Below are 1,830 nucleotides of genomic sequence, written 5' to 3'. Positions count from 1 at the left end.
AGAACGGTTCTTACTAGAAGCCCGTAGCAGTCACGTAAAACTTGCAACAACAAAGTAGAGGACGTCTAACTTGTTTTCGCAGGGCATGTTGTGATGTGATATGGTCAAGACATGATGTGTATACGTTATTGTATGAGATGATCATATTTTGTAGAAGTTATGGGCAACTGGCAGGAGCCTTATGGTTGTCGCTTTATTGTATGAAATGTAATCTCCATGTAATTGCTTTACTTTATCACTATGCGTTAGCGATAGTTGTAGAAGCAATAGTTGGCGAGACGACAATGACGCTACGATGGAGATCAAGGGTCAAGCTGGTGACGATGGAGATCATGATGGTGCTTTGGAGATGGAGATCAAAGGCACAAGATGACGATGGCCATATCATGTCACATATTTTGATTGCACGTGGTGTTTATCTTTTATGCATCTTATTTTGCTTAGTACGGCGGCAACATTATAAGATGATCCTTCACTAAAATTTCAAGGTATAAGTGTTCTCCCTGAGTATGCACCGTTGCGACAGTTCATCGTGCCGAGACACCACGTGATGATTGGGTGTGATAAGCTCCATGTTCACATACAACGGGTGCAAGATATTTTTGCACGTGCGGAATACTTGGGTCAAACTTGACGAGCCTAGCATGTACAGACATGGCCTCGGAACACTGAGACCGAAAGGTCGAACATGAATCAAATAGTAGATATGATCAACATAGAGATGTGCACCATTGAAAACTACTCCATCTCATGTGATGATAGGACATGGTTTAGTTGATATGGATCACGTGATCATTTAGATGACTCGAGAGATGTCTATCTAAGTGGAAGTTCTTAAGTAATATGATTAATTGAACTTAAATTTATCATGAACTTAGTTCTGATAGTTTTTGCATATCTATGTTGTAGATCAATGGCCCGTGCTACCGTTCCCTTGAATTTTAATGCCTTCCTAGAGAAAGATAAGTTGAAAGATGATGGTAGCAACTACATGGGCTGGGTCAGTAACTTGAGGATTATCCTCATTGCTGCACAGAAGAATTACATCCTTGATGCACCGCTAGGTGCAAGGCCTGCTGCAGGAGCAACTGCTGACGTTATGAACGTCTGGCAAGCTAAATCTGATGACTACTTGATAGTTCAGTGCGCCATGCTTTACGGCTTGGAATCGAGACTTCAAAGACGTTTTGAACGTCATGGAGCATATGAGATGTTCCAGGAGTTGAAGTTAATATTTCAAGCAAATGCTCGAGTTGAGAGATATGAAGTCTCCAACAAGTTCTATAGCTGCAAGATGGAGGAGAACAGTTCTGTCAGTGAACACATGCTCAGAATGTCTGGGTACACTACTGGAATCAGTATCTTTGCCATCGGCCAGCTCTTTGCCGTCTGCTAGCTGACGGCAAAAAAGTTCTTTGCCATCAGCTTAAATAAAGTTGACGACAAAGAAAGAGTGGACGGAAAAGAAGGTGTTTGCCGCCAGCCTGCTCTTTGCCGTCTGCTAGCTGACGACATATAATCTTTGCCGTCTGCGGTGGTTGGCGGACTATAAGGATGACCTAACTGCCACTTTCTTTGCCATCTGCTAGTGGACAACAAAGCTTCTTTGTCGTCAGCCAGCAGACGGCGGAGAAACTGGCTGTTTTAACGGCCGTTTCCCCCGACCCCACCCCACTAAGTGCCGGCGCCCCACCCCTCTCTCCCTCCACCTCTCTCTCTCCTAGCCCTTACCTCACCCGCGCCGCCACCCCCACCCCCATCCCCACCCCCCGCCACCTGCCGCCTGCCCCGTCATCGCCTCCTCCTCGACTCGCCCGTCGCCTCCTCGCC

This window comes from Triticum aestivum, chromosome 3D (assembly GCF_018294505.1).
Source record: "Triticum aestivum cultivar Chinese Spring chromosome 3D, IWGSC CS RefSeq v2.1, whole genome shotgun sequence".
NCBI lineage: Eukaryota > Viridiplantae > Streptophyta > Magnoliopsida > Poales > Poaceae > Triticum > Triticum aestivum.
The sequence above is the reverse complement of the archived record's forward strand: the minus strand, read 5'-3'. Positions refer to the sequence as shown.